The sequence below is a fragment of the Peromyscus leucopus genome, chromosome 1 (genome assembly GCF_004664715.2).
Source record: "Peromyscus leucopus breed LL Stock chromosome 1, UCI_PerLeu_2.1, whole genome shotgun sequence".
Classification (NCBI taxonomy): domain Eukaryota; kingdom Metazoa; phylum Chordata; class Mammalia; order Rodentia; family Cricetidae; genus Peromyscus; species Peromyscus leucopus.
In genome coordinates, this window is record NC_051063.1 from 46,772,761 (window position 1) to 46,792,104 (window position 19,344).

Consider the following 19,344-nt stretch of genomic DNA (forward strand, 5'->3'; position numbering starts at 1 on the left):
AAGTACTCTATTGATTAAATATAGGGAGAGTGGACAGCCTTGTCTTGTCCCTGATTTTAGTGAAATTGCTTTAAATTTCTCTCCATTTAATTTGTGTTGCCTATGGGATTTCTGTAAATTCCCTTTATCATGTTGAGGTATGTTGTCTTGTATCCTGAAAAACTGAAAAACTTTTATTATGAAAGGGTGTTGGATTTTGTCAAAGGCTTTCTCAGCATCTAATGGGATGATAGTGTGTTTCTTTCAGTTTGTTTATATGGTGTATTACACTTACTGATATTTGTAAATCAAACCATTCCTGAATATCTGGGATGATGCTTACTTGTTTATGATGGATGATAGTTTTTATTTATTCTTGGGTTCTGTTTGCAAGTATTTTATGGAGTATTTTTGCATCTATGTTCATGAAAGAAATTGGTCGATAACTGTTTTTTAATTTTATTTTAATGTATTAACTCTTTTCATTTGTTTTATATACCCACCACTGTTTCCCCTCCCTCATCTCCTCCCAGTTTTCCCCTGCTTTCCATTTACCCTCTCCCCTTCCACTCTTCTTCCATCTTAATTCAGAAAGGGGCAGACCTCCCATGAGCTTGAACAAAGCATGACACATCAAGTTGAGGGAGGGCTGAGCTCCTACCCCTGAATAAAGGTTAGGCAAGGTAATCAAGCATGGGGAGCAGGTTCCCAAAAGCCAGCTAAGGGCCAGGGACAGGTCCTGATCCCACTGCTAGGAGCCTTACAAACAGACCAAGATACACAACTGTCACTCATATGCAGAAGGCCTAGGTTGGTCCCATTCAGGCTCCCTAACTCTTGGTCCAGAATACATGGGTTCCCATGAACTCAGGCCAGTTGTCTCTGTGGGTTCCTCTGTCATTACCTTGACCCCTGCCCCCAGCTCTACAATCCCTCCCCCTTGTCATCAGGAAGACTCCCAGAGCTTGGCCCAGTGCTTGGCTGTGGATCTCTGCATCTGTTTCAATCTGTTTCAAACTGGGTAAAGGCTCTGATGACCATTAGGATAGTCACCAATATGATTGATTACAGTAGGTAGCCAGTTCAGGCACACTCTCCATTAGTGCTAGGAGTCATAGCTGGGGTCATTCTTGTAGATTCCTTGGAGTTTCCCTGGCACCAGGTTTCTTCCTAACCCTGAAATGGCCTCCACATCCCAACCTCCTCCCCCACCAAACCCATCTAACCTGCTCTCTCAAGTTCCCTTCAACCCATCCACTCCCAGTTTACCCAGGAGATCTCTTCTATTTTCCCTTCCCTTTTTGGGCTCCTGTTGTTATCTAGTCTCTCTGGAGCTGTGAATTGTAAGTTGGTTAGCCTGTACTTTACTCCTAATATCCATTTATGAGTGGGTACATACCATGTTTGCTTTTCTGGATCTGAGTTATCTCACTCAGGATGATTTCTTTCTAGTTCCATCCATTTGCCTGAAAATTTCATGAGGTCATTGTTTTTTACAGCTGAGTAATACTCCATTGTGTAAATGTACCACATTTTCCTTATCCATTCTTCAGTTGAGGGGAATCTAGGTTGTTTCCAGGTTCTGGCTATTACAAATAATGCTGCTGTGAACATAGTTGAGCAAGTGTCCTGGTGACATGATTGAGCATCCTTTGGGTATATGCCCAAGAGTGGTATAGCCCACTTCACTTCACTTTTTCTGAAGCCCATCTATTTGATGCACCCACCAATGCACTTGAAAAATCGTCTTCATTTATGATTATTTCTGTTCTGTTAGTGTAAAAATTTCATGGAACTGGAACCACACTAGGACTTGCTATTTTGACAAACCTGAATCTTTCCCTGGACCCCTGTCACTCATATTTGGCTCTAGAATAATCTGTCTCTTTTTTAGTTTTGAGGTGGAAACTGTGAATTTCCTGACACTTTTTGATGACCAATGTGGGACCTCAAAAGAATGGCCCACTATTCACCAAAGTACTCAACTACATTGACACCAGACACTATTGCAAGGACTCCCCTGTAGCAAGCTGACTAGCCTTGCCTCCTTGTTTAGAAGTTTGTGAGTTCTTTCTAGGAGCTAGTTCCTCCTTAGATTTGATCGTTAGTCCAATGTTGCATTTTGAGCTCTGATTTTTGCAGGATCCTGTTCATTTGGATGCTTACTTTGCTTTCAAAGTGATTGTTTTAAAGCAGCTGCTCTGTGTGCGTCAGAAGCATTTTGGTGTCTGAGTGCTCTGTTTGTTTTCTGTTTCATTGGCTCTTGGAACTTTGAAGACATTCAGGTTTCTGTTTGGTTTGTCTTGGTTTTGTGTGTTCAGAGTGTTTGATTTGCTCATTGCCCTATGTCTCCTGACACTCTTTAACCATCTATTTCTGCATTCCTGCCCCATGGCTTCTTCTGCTCCCAGGCTCATTTTGGCATAGGAATTTCTTTTTGTTGTTGTTTTTGTTTTTTGTCTTTCTACAATATAATATTTTATTGAGCAACAATAAGTTCACATGAGGTGTCAAGCCCATGTCTGCCCAGGTCCAGAGTCATCCTCAATAAACAGTCAAAAGCTGCTTGTAAAATAGAGTCTTAGAGAATCGCACAGTTGGAAGAACACTGCCTTATACAACGTAGAATAACTTAGAGTCAGGCACAGATGATCTGAACACAAACATCAAGTTGTACATTCTACCAGTCCCAAATCCAGCTGAAAAGGGGACATTCTATTGTCTCTGAGTTTGGGATTTACCTACAATATTTCTGAAGCTCTGATGAGAAACATCCCCAAAATAAGAGACACCAATCCGACAGGGTGGTGGCAGCAGGGAAGACTTGTGATGTCCAAAATCCTCACAGTGGATCCAAAAAACACACCCTACTCTCAGTCTGGAAAGAACTTCGTAGTTTTGTCCCAGAGCACAGAAGAGTCTGATCATGCTCATGTCCCTGTAAAACATGTAGGACACCAATGACACTACAGGAGGAAATGGTCTTGGGATGACAGCTGATACAGTCAGTCCCAAAAGCAAATCCCTTAAGCCTGATGCACAATAAACATTCCCTAGATGGCATAGAAAAGCTTGTAGTTTTCTAGGAGGAAATGGGAGACACATATTTGAAGAAGGAAGGAGTGCTTACATACCCACCATCAGGAACTCCAATCTGCAGTATATATGGTGATTGTGGATTTTCATCTTACAAGTATATAAAAAATTGAGAGCTATAACCAAAAATAACAGCCTTACAGTTTCCTCACTGGGACTATTTGATGTTCTGAAATTGATATTTTAGCGTGCTAGCCTAGAAGTCCTACAAATAAAACAAATGATAATGAATGTACAGTTTTAACTGGAATTGGGAAGCATCTAAGAGAAGAAATAATACAATTCCTAACTCACAAGAAATAAATGAGTTTTGAATCAGTATCAGAATTAAAGATATTGAAGGACAAATTAGTATGAAATTTTAGCAACTGTGTGAAAACTAAAGTTAATCTGTAGAATTTGACCTTTACTTCTGTCTTCATCTATTCCTCTCTACTCTTTTGGTCAACAACTCAATTAGATGTAATGCAATCCTAGTACTGGAAGCTTCCTTTGGTGACAAGAGATGGCCATTTTGACTCTGTCTCCTCCATTATTTGGTGATTTCATTTAGATTACCATCATATATGTATGTAATTAAGGTTCTGCTGTATTAAGTTTCTATACTACCCCTCAAGTGCTCCTAAATTATAGCTGTCCCTCCCCATATTCTCTCCCTCAGCTCTCTCCCCTCCAGACTTGATCCACATATTCCAGCACCCCCATCCCCCATAATTACCTAATATATATACATATATACATATAGATGTATCTTTTCCAGCAAAATCTATATGTGACCTATAATTCCTTACTCTATATTTACCTTCTGTTGTTCTATGGATTGTAGCTTGGTTATCATTGACTGAAGAATTAATATCTACATATAAACAAATACATACTATATTTGTCTTTCTGGATCTGGGATATTGTACTCAGGATGATTTTTTTTCTAACTCCATCCATTTGACTGCAAATTTCATGATGTTGTTTTTTAACAGGTGAGTAATACTTCATGATATAAATGTACCACATTTTCTTAATCCATTCCTTTATTGAGGGACACCTATCTAGATTGTTTTCTGTCTCTAGCTATTACGAATACAGCATCAATAAACATGGATGAGCAATTCAATTTGTAGTAGGGTGAAGCAACCTTTGGATATATGCCCAAGAGTGGTATAGCTGGATCTTGTGGTAGATCAACTCCCATCTTTCTAAGAAAATGCCATGGTGAATTCTGTAGTGGTTGTACAAGTTTACATTCCCACCAGCAACGGAGAAGTGTTCCTCTTCCTCCATATCCTACCAGTATGAACTGTTATTTTTTGTTATTAACTTTAGCCTTTCTGACAGATTAAGATGGAATCTCAAAGTAGTTTTGACTTGAATTTCCCTGATGGTTAAGGATGTTGAATATTTCTTAGTTTCTCAGCCATTTGAGATTCTCCTATTGAGAATTCTCTGTTTAGATCTGTACCCCATTTATAATTGGATTGTTTGTTTTTTTTTTTTTTCCTTGAAGAAGTTTTTTTAATATCTTAGAAAGAAGAATTAAAGGTAAGAACCTCAGTGAAGGCCTTAATTTTGCATTGTTGATCTGCATTTTAGGCAGTCTGCAGAGCTGCATGCAGTATGTGGGAGACCTGGTTTATGATTATTTGAATTTCTACTGCACTGAGATCCACAGGAGGATCCCATTAAGCATCCAGAAGATTTCCTGCCTGGACAGCTGGATCAAGTTAACAATGATTCTGAAGTTTGGAATCATAGGTTGGGGCTTGAGGCAGCCCTGAGTATGGGGTGGTAAACCTCAACACACTGTTGTCCAAGGAAAAAAAAGCAAACATGCACACAGCTTGTGGTTCATTAAAGCGTCGTGTTCCCTATGAGCCTCTGGATGGCTTCCTCGGGAAGCAAAGAAGGAAGGGAAGGTGTCACCACTCTCACACTGCTGACTGTACTTTGTTAGTTGTTTTTTATGCATTATTTTATTTCGGCTCCGGAGCTTCCCCTAAGGAAGGCATTCAATCCTCATTTTTGTAGAATCTCCTGGGGCTTATGTAGCTTATCCCAGAACATTTTATTAGTAGGTTGCTGTGGGATGTTCTGTATGGCAAATGTGTTGCTCTGATTGGTTAGTAAATAAAACACTGATTGGCCAGCAGTCAGGCAGGAGGAAGTATAGGCAGGACAAGGAGGAGAAGAATTCTGGGAAGTGGAAGGCTGAGTCAGAGACACAGCCAGCTGCCACCATGACAAGCCGCATGTGAAGATGCCGGTAAGCCATGAGCCATGTGGCAAGATATAGATTTATAGAAATGGGTTAATTTAAGATATAAGAACAGTTAGCAAAAAGCCTGCCACAGCCATACAGTTTGTAAGCAATATAAGTCTCTGTGTTTACTTGGTTGGGTCTGAGCGCAGCTGTGGGACTGGCGGGTGAGAGAGATTTGTCCTGACTGTGGGCCAGGCAGGAAAACTCTAGCTACAGTAGGTGGCAGAGCTGGGATTTGAACTGATGACCCTTTGGTCGCTCTTGTTTTCTCTTATATTACAATTCCAAGGGGTCTACCCTATCTCTGAATTATATCTCTATAGAGCATGAACCTTAAAGCACAAATACATTAGCATTCACAGATGTGAATTTTTGTGTGTTTCATCTGATGCAGTATGAAAACTTCACATACAGAAAGATTCGATGCCATAGTTAGAAGTTCCCTAAATTAGGATTTAGGAAAACTGAGCTGTTGAATCTGCGGGTATTGACTTCTTCTTCTGAGAGATAAAGTGGTCAGTATAAATGTTTTCTAAACCCTTTCAACTAAGACTAAATTCTAACACGATGAATGAATGGCATGGTGACTCTTCCTTGTCAACCGGACTGGATTTGGGATCACTTAAGAGAAACATCACTGGGTATGTCTGTGCAGATATTTCCAGAGAGGTTTAGCAGAGCAGAGAAGATCCACTTTGAGGGTGGGAAGCACCATTCCATGGGCTGGGGCTGGGATGGAATAGAGGAAGAAGGAGCAAGCTGGCTAATCTTATGTCAACTTGATACAGGCTAGATTTGGGATACAGGGAGCCTCAACTGAAAAATGCCTCCATAAGATCACATTGTAGGCAAGCCTGCAGGGCATTTTCTTAATTAGTGATTGATGCGGGAGGGCCCAGTCCATTATGGGTGGGGAATACCTCTGGATTTGTGGTCCTGGGTTCTATAAGAAGGCAGGCTGAGCAAGCCATGGAGGTCAAGCCAGTAAGCCATACCTCTCCACAGTCTGCATCAGCTCCTGCCTCCAGATTCCAGGCCTGCTTGATGTGGAAGTATACTCCAAATAAACCCTTTCCTCCCCAACTTGCTTTTGGCCATGGTCTCATTTTAGCAATAGAAACCCTAACTAGGGCAGAGGAAGGAGTGAGAGTTCTTCCTTTTCTTCTTTCTGACTGGGAGGCAATGTGACCAGCCACAACCTCCTTCCACTGCTGTGCCTCCCCAAAGCGAACTTTATTTCTTTTTTATTATTTTATAATTAATTTAATTTTACATATCAGCCACGAATTCCCCTGTCCTCCCTCCTCCCACCCATCCCCAGCCTTCTCCCCCATTCCACCCCACATTCCCACCTCCTCCAAAGCAAGGTCTCCCCTGGAGATTCAGCTCAGCCTGGTAGTTTCAGTTGAGGCAGGTCCAGTCCCCTCCTCCCCACACCAGGGCTGATCAAATATCTCAGCATAGGCCCTAGGTTCCAAAAAGCCAGCTCATACACCAAGGACAGATCCTGGTCCCACTGACAGGGGGCCTCCTAAACAGTTTAAGCTAATCAAATGTCTCACTTATCCAGGGGACCTGATCCAGTTCCATGGGAGCTCCTCAGCTATTGGTTCACAGTTCATGTGTTTCCACAAGTTTGGCTAGTTGTCCCTGTGCTTTTTCCAGTCATGGTCTCAATATCTCTTGCTCATATAATCACTCCTCTCTCTCACCGTTTGGACTCCTGGAGCTCCACCTGGGGCTGGCCATGGATCTCTGCATCTGCTTCCATCAGTCAATGGATGAGAGTTCTATCATGACAGTTAGGGTGTTCGGCCATCTGATCACCAGAGTAGGTCAGCTCCGGCTTTCTCTCAACAATTGCCAGTAGTCTGTTGTGGAGGTATCTTTGTGGATTTCTGGGGACCTCTCTACACTTTGCTTCTTCCTATTCCATGGGGGTCTTCATTTATCATGGTGTCTCTTTCCTTGTTCTCCCACTCTGTTCCTGATCCAGCTGGGACCTCCTGCTCCCCTAAGCTCTCTTTCCCCTGACCCTTGCCCCCATTACCCCCCAACCCCAGTTTGCTCATGTAGATCTCATCCATTTCTCTGTCCCTGTGTCTTTCTTAGGATCCTCTTCACTAGGTAGCCTCCCTGGAGTTGTGAGTTGCAGTCCGTTATCCTTTGCTTTACATCTAGTATCCACTTATGAGTGAGTACATACCATGTTTGTCTTTCTGAGCCTGGGTTACTCACTCAGGATGATTTTTTCCAGTTCCATCCATTGGCCTGCAAACCTCATGATGTCATTGTTTTTTCTCTGCTGAATAGTGCTCCATTGTGTATATGTACCACATTTTATTTATCCATTCTTCAGTTGAGGGGGAACTAGGTTGTGTCCAGGCAGGTCTCGCTATTACAGATAATGCTGCTATGAACATAGTTGAGCAAGTGTCCATGTGGTGTGACTGAGCATTCCTTGGGTTTATGCCCAAGAGTTGTATAGCTAGGTCTTGAGGGAGACTGATTCCCAATTTTCTAAGAAAGTGCCATATTGATTTCCAAAGTGCCTGTACAAGTTTGCATTCCCACCAACAGTGGAGGAGTGTTCCCATTGCTCGACATCCTCTCCAGCATAAGCTATCTTCAGTGTTTTTGATCTTAGCCATTCTGATGGGTATAACATGGTATCTCAGAGTCATTTTGATTTGTATTTCCCTGATGATTAGGGATGTTGAGCAATTCCTTAAAAGTCTTTCAGCCATTTGAGCTTCTGTTGAGAACTCTCTGTTTAGGTCTATAGCCCATTTTTTAGTTGGACTGTTGGTTATTTTGCTGTCTAGTTTCTTGAGTTCTTTATATATTCTGGATATCAGCCCTCTGTCAGATGTGGGGTTGGTAAAGATCTTTTCCCATTCTGTAGGATGTCATTTTGTCTTGTTGACCATGTCCTTTGCCCTAAAAAGCTTCTCAGTTTCAAGAGATCCCATTTATTGATTTTTTTTTCTCTCAGTGTCTGTACTACTGGTGTTATATTTAGGAAGTGATTTCCAGTGCCAATGAGTTCAAGACTTCTTTCTACTTTCTCTTCTATCAGGGTCAGAGTAACTGGATTTATGGTGAAGTCTTTGATCCACTTGTACTTGATGGTGACAGATATGGATCTATTTGCAGTCTTCTACATGTTGACATTCAGTTATGCCAGCACCATTTGTTGAAGATGCTTTCTTTGTTCCATGGTACAGTTTTGGCTTCTTTGTCAAAAATCATATGTTCGTAGTGTGTGGATTAATGTCAGGATCTTCAGTTTGGTTCCATTGGTCCACATGTCAGTTTTTATGCCAGTACCAAGCTGTTTATATTACTGTAGCTCTGTAGTAGAGTTTGAGGTCAGGGATCGTGATGCCTCCAGAGGTTGTTTTATTGTACAGGAATCTTTTCTATCCTGGGTTTTTTGCTTTTCCATATGAAGTTGAGTGTTGTTCTTTCCAGGTCTGTGAAGAATTGTGTTGGGATTTTGATGAGGATTGCATTGAATCTGTAGATTGCTTTTGGTAAGATTGCCATTTTTACTATGTTAAACCTACTTATCCATGAGCATGGGAGGTCTTTCCATTTTCTGACATCTTCAATTTATTTTTTCAGGGACTTAAAGTTCTTGTCATACAGGTCCTTTACTTGCTTAGTTAGAGTTACCCCAAGGTATTTTATATCATTTGTGGCTATTGTAAAGGGTTATATATCTCTGATTTCTTTCTTAGCCTGTTTGTCATTTGTATATAGGAGGGCTACTTTTTTGTTGTTTGTTTGTTTGTTTGTTTGTTTGTTTTGAGTAAATCTTGTATCCTGCTACATTGCTGAAGGTGTTTATAAGCTGTATAAGTTCCTTGGTGGAATTTTTGGGGTCACTTATGTATACTATCATGTCATCTGCAAATAGTGAAAGCTTGACTTCTTCCTTTCCAGTTTGTATCCCCTTGATCTCCTTTTGTTGTCTTATTGCTCTGGCTAGAACTTCAAGTACTATATTGAATAAGTATGGGGAGAGCAGACAGCCTGTCTAGTTCTTGATTTTAGTGGAATCACTTTGAGTTTCTCTCTATCTACTCGATGTTGGTTGTTGGCTTACTGTAAATTGCCTTTATTATATTTAGGTATGTTCCCTGCATTCCTGATCTCTCCAAGACCTTTATCATGAAGGGGTGTTGGATTTTGTCAAATGCCTTTTCAGCATCTAGTAAGATGATCATGTGTTTTTTTTTTCTTTCAGTTTCTTTATATAGTGTATTACATTGACAGATTTTCATATGTTGAACCAACCTTGCATCCCTGGGATGAAGCCTACTTGATCATGGTGGATAATTGTTTTGATGTGTTCTTAATATCTAAGTTTTTATGTTTTTATAAACTTGATTATTAGCCCTATAACAGACATGTGGCTGATAAAATACCTTTTCCCATTCTGTAGGTTGTAATCTTATGCAAATGATGATGTCCTTCTCTGTGCAGAAGCTTCTCAGGTCCATGCAGTCCTGTTTATTAACTGTTGATCTTAGTGCCTGTGCTAAAAGGTGTTCTGTTCAGAAAGTGTTTTCCTGGACCAATGCATTCAGGCTATTCCATAATTTCTATTCTATCAGATTCAGTGTATCTGGTTTTATGTTGAGACCTCTGGTCCATTTGGGGTTGAGTTTTGTTCAGGGTGATAGATATGACTCTATTTGGACTCTTCTACATGTAGCCATCCAGTTTGACGAGCACAATTTGTCAGAGATGCTTTCATTTTTCCAGTGTGCATTTCTGGCTTCTTTATCAAAAATCAAGTGTCCATAGGTATAGAGATTTATGTCTGGGTCTTCACCTCAAGTCCATTGATCAACATGTCTTTTTTGTACCAATACCATGGTCTTTTTATTACTATAGCTTTGTATTCTAACTTGAAATTGGGGATGTTGATACCTCCAGCAGTTCTTTTATTGTTCGGGCTTATTTTAGCTATCCTGGGATTTTTGTGTTTCCATATGAAGGTGAAAAATGGTACTTTCAAGATCTGTGAAGAATTGTATTAGAATTTTAATGAGGATTGCAATGAAACTGAATATTGATTTTAGTAGAATGGCCATTTTTATTACATTAATCCTTCCTATCCATGAGCATAAGAGATCCTTCCATCTTCTGATATCTTCTTCAACTTTTTTTCTTCAAAAAATTTTTTTATCCAAAGAGTCTTTCACTCACTTGGTTAAAGGTGTGCCAAGATATTTTATATTATTTGAGGATATCGGGAAAGGTGATATTTCCTTGATTTCTTTCTCAGACTGTTTGTCTTTTGTATATAGGAGGACTTGCTATGGGATGGTCTGTATGTCAAATTGCTCTGATTGGTCAATAAATAAAACACTGATTGGCTAGTGGCCAGGCAGGAAGTAGGTGGGACAAGGAGAGAGGAGAATTCTGGGAAGCAGAAGGCTGATGCGGAGAGACACTGCAGCCGCCGCCATGACCAGCAGCATGTGAAGACACTGGTAAGCCACCAGCCACGTGGCAAGGTATAGATTTATGGAAATGGATTAATTTAAGCTATAAGAACAGTTAGCAAGAAGCCTGCCACAACCATACAGTTTGTAAGCAATATAAGTCTCTGTGTTTATTTGGTTGGGTCTGAGCGGCTGTGGGACTGGTAGGTGACAAAGATTTGTCCTGACTGTGGGCAAGGCAAGAAAATCTAGCTACAAGGACTACTGATTTTTGTGAAATAACTTTGTATCCAGCTACTTTCCTGAATTGTTTATCAGTTGTAAGAGTTCCCTTGTAGAATTTTTACAGTAACCTATGCATACTTATGCATAAGATCATATCATCTACAAATAAAGATACTTTGACTTCTTCCTTTCTAATTTGTATCTCCTTCAGTTGTGCTATTGCTCTACTAAAAACTTCAAGATCCATAATGAATAAGTATGGAGATAATTAACAACCTTATTGTTGTTCCTGATTTAGTGGCATTGCTTTGAGTTTCTGTTTTGGTTGATGTTGGATATGGACTTGTTTTCAACTGTCTTTATTATGTTTTTTTATTATGTTTTTTTTATCCCTAATCTCTCCAAGGCTTTTGTCATGAAGGGATGTTGGATTTTGTCAAAAGGCTTTTCTCCGTCTAATGAGATGATTATGTGTTTTTGTCTTCCAGTTGGTTCATATGGTGGGTTACATTTATTGGTTTGCATATGGTGAGCTATTTCTGAATCTCTGAGATAAAGCCTACTTGATCATGGTGGATGATCTTTTTGATGTGTTCTTTGATTCAGTTTGCAAACATTTTATTGAATGTTTTTGCATCTATGTTAATATGGGAAATTGGCCCATAATTCTCTTTCTTTGTTGGATCTTTGTGTAGTTTAAGTACCTATGTAACTGTGGCCTCATAAAATGAATCAGGAAATTTTCCTTCTGTTTCTATTTTGCAGAAAAAATTGAAGTATTTGCATTAACTCTTCTTTGAACTACTGGTAGAATTCTGTGCTAAAACCATCTGGACCTGAGGGTTTTTTTTTTTTTTTTTTTTTGTTATTGTACTTGTTTGGAGACTTTTGATGACTGCTTTTATTTTACTAGGGTTATAGGTTTATTTATATTGCTTGGCTGTTCCTTTTTTTAACTTTGGTAAGTGGTATGTACTGAGAAAAATTATCTATTTCTTTTAGATATTCTAATTTGGTGGAGTACATGTTTTTAAAGTATGCCCTATGTATTTCTCTGGAATTCCATGATATCTGTTACTATGTCTCACTCTCCTTTCAATATAGGTATTGTGCTGGGAGTTGAGACAGTGTTCCTGCATATGTTGTCAATTCTTTCTATTGTTAAGCTGAATCCCACATGTAGATATACCACATTTTCTCCATCAAATTACCTGATGATGGGCATTTAGGCTATATCTAGGGTGAGGCTTTGATAAATAATGCTGTACATCATTTATAGAACATATACATCTTCATGTCTCTTTCTTGGACTTTGGGTAGGACCTGTTTATTTTTGGTATCATTGTTCTGCCAGCAGCAATATAAAGAAAACTACCTATTTTCTTATTTAAGCTTCTATGCATTTGCCATTTCAACATAACTCTCCCTTTTTCAGAAATCATTATATCTTAACAGTAAAATTTAACATTATCTGTACCTGTCCTGACAAGAGTGAAGATATTATTTTTTTTTTTTTTTGGTTTTTCAAGACAGGGTTTCTCTGTGTAGCTTTGCGCCTTTCCTGGAACTCACTTGGTAGCCCAGGCTGGCCTCGAACTCACAGAGATCCGCCTGGCTCTGCCTCCCGCGTGCTGGGATTAAAGGCGTGCGCCACCACCGCCCGGCGAGTGAAGATATTCTAAACAGAGATGCATGTGCCTCCTTCTTGAGAAATCAGACTATTGAATCCATGGTCAGCACAGAACTAAAATTTCTAATTCATATATATATAATAACATTATTCTCATAAGCACATATAATTATTATAAATTATAAACTGTTAATTAAAAACAGAACAAGCAAAAAACTCCAACAATATAATGAGCAAATTCATACACCAGGAGGGTTGGATTATGAGATAATTAAATCCCCACTGAGTGACACAATGGATAGAGCGTGACTCAGGAGTAACTGGTCTGAACACTGGGTGGTCACGGGGAAGCACTCATTTAATAGTGGTTACAGCACAAACTGTATCTTGGAATACCTAAGAGCTGAGTTGCTGAGTTATGTGATAACTTCTTGGTTAACATTTGGAGGAATTGATAACTTTTCTTCAAAGTGACTGTCCCATTTTATATTCCCATCAGCAATGCATAAGCTTCCATTGCTTCTCATCTTCAGCAACCCTGTGCTGGCCAATCATCTAATCTTTGTCACTCTACCAGCTGTGAAGAGTTTGAACCTTATGCTTTACCTAATGATTAGTAAATTCACAAAATAAAGGTAGTAGATGGGAGAGAAAGGAGACACAGTGGTCAGAGAGTACACAGTCAGTTAGGTAGGAAGAATACATCCTAGTCTTGCATTGCTTGTTATGGTGACTACAGTTAATAATATAATATATATTTTAAAGTCTCTGAGCAGGATTTTAAAGATTCCCACCAGAAATGAATGATAAGTATTTGAGTATGAATAGCTATATTGGTTAACCCCAAACTGCTTATTTCAAATGTACTCATGTATTGAAAAGATAGCATTATACACATAAGTATATACAATTATCTGTTTATTGGAAGCAGAACAAAAATCAACATTATGATATGAGAATTAACACATCATGTGTGCTGGATAATGGAATAATTAAATCCTCTCTTCAGGATACAATGGATTGTGTTTATGTCTCCACAATAACTACTCTGTGCACCAAGTGGTCATGGGTCACTCAGTCAATAGTGATTACTGTACAAAGAAAGTTTTCTAACAGGAAGAAAATCTGTTACTTTGTTGCTAGGTATAAAAAAGAGAAAATGAGACAGGAAGAAGGCATTCTCAGGGAGGAAGATGCTAAGAATTGTTCATAAAGAGGCAGCCCTTAGAAATCCTGGAGCTCTGCATATGGGAGACAATTGTTTCGCTTGAACTGTCTAGGGGACACCCAGGCAGGGGGATTGGGATCCATCCCTGGTGCATAGGCAGGCTTTTTGGACAGACAGAACACGAAACAAAGGACTACTGATTCTTGCCAAAACAAGTGTGGTTATGGCTTTATCAAAAGGCATCTTCTGAGGCCAGGACAATATGGCACCATCCCTGAAGTGGCCTTTGCAATCCGGAAAAGGTACAGTGCCCTTTTCTTCTAAGGCAGCTGAACAGGCAATGGGCCGATGGCTTCTGTTGTGCAATGGAACAGCAGCTGAAAGCTCACACCTCTCAATAGTAGACTGGCATTTAATAGAGGGATGTGGAGAAGAAGGGGATGCTGAGATGAAGCCATATATACACAGCCAAGAAGAATGGACAGCTGAATTCAAAAACCGTCAACAATTTCCAGAATTTAAAATCCTGAATCATGACAGGACACTAGTGGAATTCAGGTGTTTCTGGTACATGGACTGCTCTCACCCAATGTGAGGTTGAACTGCTGACCTTGTATACATCCTACTTCACAAATGAGTCTGTCAGATATGCTAAGCCTATAGGCTGAAGATGATGCCCCAACACTGTGGAGAAACCTCAGGTGACTGTCCAGGCATCTGGCTGTTTCTGTCAACTCACAAATTTTTGGAAGTTGCTTGCATGCACTTCCTGTTTTTATTTTTGTTAGCTAATATTATTTCCTTATTGGGTCTCTGAGGGAGTTGAAGTTTAGTTAGTTATAGTTGAAGATTAATTAGGATAGAAAGTGAATTAGATACATTTTGGACTTACCAAAATAGGATAGATAATGAAATTATTTGCTCTGAATTTGTCAAATACAAATGGACTAGACATTGTTTAGGTATTTATTAATTGTATATATTGTATATAGTTATTGTACTTTTGTATATAGTTTTTCTTATATTAATTATAACCTTTTGCTTTTTTCTTTTTATTAAAATAGAAAAGGGGAAATATGGTGGTATTTTATTTGTACTGAAATGTGATTTTAATTGTATGTTAATAAATAAAGTTGCCCAGGGTCAGAGCTATTAGAGCCATAGCAAGAGCATGGCAGTGGTGGCGCATGCCTTTAATCCCAGTGCTTGGTAGACAGAGCTAGGTAGATCTCTGTGTGTTCAGGGATACAGCCAGCACTGGAGACATATGCCTTTAAGATCTGAAGGGCTGTACTTACAGGAAGTGACAAGGCAGTCATGTGTTTGGGTTTACAACCAATGAGAAGGCAGAACAGAAAGACTATTAAAGACAAACACACAGGAAGTAGGTCTCTTTCAGAGAGGTAGGAGCACTGCAGGAGGAAGGGTAAGATTTTAGCTCTGAGCTCTGACCTCTTGGCTTTCTCTTTTACATTGGTTCTGTGTTTCTTATTTAATAAGACGGTTGGTTACATCTACAGTGACACCTTGCACAGCCTTGGTGCAGAGGGGAGGGGCCTGGACCTGCCATAGCTGAGTGTGCCAGGTTCTGCTGACTCCCCATGGGAGACCTTGATTTGGAAAATGTGGGATGGGGGGTGGCTTGGGAGGGAAGGCTGGGAAATGGGAAGAGGAAAGAGGTGGGATCTGTGGTTGGTATGTAAAGTGAATAGAAAATTTCTTAATAAAAAATGAAAAAAATCTTTAAAAAAAAAGAAATCCTAGAGCCCACTTTTGTTTACAAGTGATTTGTTGGAGCCCTTAATAAATGCATGGCCTGGCTCCAAAAGAACAGCCAGTCAGAAAATAAGCACTGCTTGGTTTACTGGCTTATCAAAGTGAGGAATAGGCCATCTTTAAAAGTAAGTAAATATTCAGTTAGGGGAGAATACTTAAGTTGAGGGATTGAGGGACTAGTGATGATTTTTCTCCAAGTTATGAATGAGAAGGGATTTTCACATTCTGAAAAGTACCTGAAAAAGTACCCAGTCAAATAGCTCCACTTTGTGTAAGTACATGGAAAGTTGGAGATCAGTTTAGGGATGGAAGGATATCAGTTCCTTAATATGCAATAGCACACCGGGGCCAGAAGAGTCAACTGAAAATTTGACATTGCTGCCTCCGGGACACAGATTTCCCTCTGCATTCAACTTCAAACATTTCAATTGCCTGATTAATAGTTACTGGTGCTGAGGACAGAACCCAAGGCCTTGTGCAAGCCACTGTGCTACATCCCCATCTCAAAATCCATTTTACTATGGAAATTTTCAAGCATAGGAAACAAGCATGACTGTAATAAACCACACTGCACCCATCTTAGGGCTTTGGTAAATGTTAGCATGTTGCTATTTCCATTATATGACACCTTACCCATACTCTCTTACACCCCAACTTGCACCTGCTTACTTTATTTTACTTAGGTTTGGAGAGAGGACTTAACCATGCATACCACACTTGCTTCAAATTCATAATCCTCCTTCCTCAGACTGCTAGGATTAAAGGCGTGCATATTTGGCACTGTTTGTTTGTTTGTTCATTTGTTTGTTTGTTTATAAGGCTAAAGACCAAACCCAGAACTTCACACATCCTAAGCAAGCATCTATTGTGAAGGAAAAAGGTACAGAATGGCAGTCACATGGGCCACAAAAAGCCTGCTTATTCAGATGTAGCTGAAGTTCTCCTTCAGCAGCCAGCCAGCCTACCATTTCTTCAAGTGGAATTAAAGAGACTTCAAAGGATGAGGGTACTGAACCTAACCCAGTTGAAGCTGGGCTGGTATCAATGTCCTCTGAATAAACCAGAGATGTCAAAGAAAAATGCTGTAAGATAGTGGTCAGGATTAAAAATGTGAGCCAGATCTTCTCCAGTGCAAACTCTTTTTCCTAGAAGAAAGGATAAAGGAAGAAAGAAAGAAAGAAAGAAAGAAAGAGAGAGAGAGAGAGAGAGAGAGAGAGAAGGAAGAGAAGAAAGGAAGAAAGGAAGAAAGGAAGAAAGAAAGAAAGAAAGAAAGAAAGAAAGAAAGAAAGAAAGAAAGAAAGAGGGAGGGAGGAAGGAAGGAAGGAAGAAGAGAAAGATATGTAGAAATTTATTAGTCAATTATACTTCTTAGTTAACAAACATAAATAAATGTGGTATTAATAAATAAATTAATTAATGACTAATTAAACTACAGCTTCCTCCATACAGAAACCTGAGCTCTTCCCTACATTCAGCACAACTTCTATAATGTATGCTATAGAAAAATTTTCTGTGCATCACATTAAAACTGCTATGTTGAGGTTCACTTGGCAGCATCTACACACACACACACACACACACACACATACACACCTATTCCCATTAAAATGATACACAGCAATGTACTTTTCATCTACTCACATCTCAGCAGATTCATTTTCTCTTGTCTGCAGAATCAATGGATAGAGCCTGCAATCCAATGAGAAGCATCTTTCGCCTTAAGAACGCTGCCTCTGGCCTCACAGAGATGGCTCTTCATGCCGCCCACAGGAGCCTCCGTGTACACCTCTTCTCACCTTCTCACCTAACACACATGGAAACAAAGCTTGCTTGTCTGCTGAGAAAACCATGAAGTAGTCACTCTTCTTGAAGTTGCCTCTCTCATCCAGAAAGTGGCCCAGGTCAAACTTCTCCAAATGGGGAAATTCTTTTTCCACTGTACAGGACAGAAGTCAGTGTACCCTGAAAAAAAAGGTGGTAACAAAACTTGAAAAAATATTAGGCATCCATCTAACTTTTGTTTTGAAAGGGAAAGAACTGATAGAAAGATAGATATATGATGATGATGATGAAGATAGATGATGATGATAGATAGATAGATAGATAGATAGATAGATAGATAGATGATAGATGATGGACAGAGCAAATGAAGCTGTGCCTCTTTTGATGATAATGCCTCCCCAATAGCCATGGACTATCTAAAAAAAAAAAAAAGAAAAAGCTTCAGATCTCCAATCCGGTCACCCCAGTCTCTAGGCTCTAGATGCAGAGGCACAATCTGTGCCCCTACCCCTACCCATTGCAGCCTCAGCTTCAGGCCAGCAGGCGAGACTCCTGTAGACCAGCTTGCCCACCATCACCCCCTATCAGATCCTGTAATCTACAAGCCCCACTCCATCCCCTGAGACCACAACTGCTCCCTGAAACACAGACTCTGTGGGCTCTGATTGGACCAAGAGGTAAGAGACTGTTCTCTCAGCCTCGAGGCCCTAGGCCCAAGGGTAGAACCCAGGCCCTCCTACCCCTACTCAATGCAGCCCCAGTTGCAGGCCTGTAGGCAAGACTCCTGTAGACAGACCTGCCCACCACCACCACTCCCATTAGACCCTGTAATCTACAAGCCCCACTCTATTTCCTAAACCCATCCATCCCCTGAGACCATAGCTACTCCCTGAGACACAGACTCCACCAGCTGCGATTGGACCAAGAGTTTGGATTGGACCAAGAGCTCCCTCAGGCACAAACACTGCCAGTGCTGATTGGACCAAGAGCTGCTCCCTGAGACAGAGACACTGCTTACACCCATTGGAGGAAGACTACCGACTCTAGTGCGAGAATGCATTCAACAATAAAGAGAAATATAGCACCACCAGAAACTAGCAGTTCTATAACAGGAACACCTGAACATCCCAATGTAGAAGAAGTAGAAGAAAATGACCTTAAAAAATGACTTTATGGGCAGTTCGTGGGGTGGCGGGAGAGGCGCTGTAGCTCCGTGACTGGTTCGGCCTCGCTCGCGCCTCCCACCCAGTCCACACCCGCCACCATGGGGACAGAGCGGCCAAGGCGGATCCCAAGCAGCGCTCTGCAAGGCTGTCGGCCAAGCCCACCCCTGCCAAGGTGGATACAAAACCCAAGAAGGCCGCGGGAAAGGATAAATCATCAGACAAAAAAGTGCAAACAAAAGGGAAGAGGGGAGCAAAGGGCAAACAGGCTGAGGTGGCTGACCAGCAAACCACAGATGTGCCTGCAGAAAATGGAGAGGCTGAAAACCAGAGTCCAGCCTCTGAAGTCAAAGAAAAAAAAGCCAAGTCCGACTAACCATCCATCGTGTCTGTCAGTGTCCCTGCCTCCCTTCTTGTACAATCCAGAGGAATAGTTTTATCAACTATTTTGTAAATGCGAGATTTTTAGTAGCTCTAGAAACATTTTTAAAAGGTGGAAGGAAGTCCCGCCTCATCCCATTTTTTAAGTGTAAGTGATTTTTTTAAGAGGTTAAATCACTTGTTCGTTGTTTATTTTTTGGTACAACCAGAAAATAGCAGGATACTGAATCAGGAGAGGCTGTAACTGTCTCAGGGGTCACCATACATTCCATAAAGGGGGCTAGTTTTATATCCTACAACACAAAGCATACTAAATGGTAATTTAGAGTCTTGGTCGTGCATTTGTGTCTGGAATATTTTCAGTTATTTCTGGTCTTGTGTTTCTAGTAGAACTGTATCCTAAAAAAAAACACGCCTAGGTCCTTGCCCTG